Source organism: Notolabrus celidotus, chromosome 21, assembly GCF_009762535.1.
Source record: "Notolabrus celidotus isolate fNotCel1 chromosome 21, fNotCel1.pri, whole genome shotgun sequence".
Lineage (NCBI taxonomy): Eukaryota > Metazoa > Chordata > Actinopteri > Labriformes > Labridae > Notolabrus > Notolabrus celidotus.
Window position 1 is genome coordinate 26,683,373 of NC_048292.1, and position 253 is coordinate 26,683,625.

Below are 253 nucleotides of genomic sequence, written 5' to 3' on the forward strand. Positions count from 1 at the left end.
CTTTAGGTCCTGCAACTTTTAACATCTGGATGCTGATGTGATTGCATTGCTTAAAATACATATTCAGCTTCAGCAAGTATAAAAATAAGAACACACATCAGGCTGATGTGAAGTCAGATGTCTCCATTTGGAATAAAACTACTTCTAATAAAGTTATTCTGACTACAAACATTCAGGGATCAGATGCAACAGCATCGACTACATGTCCCATGAACCCCTGAGGCCCCTCCCCCCGCATACCTCTGCTGTGTGC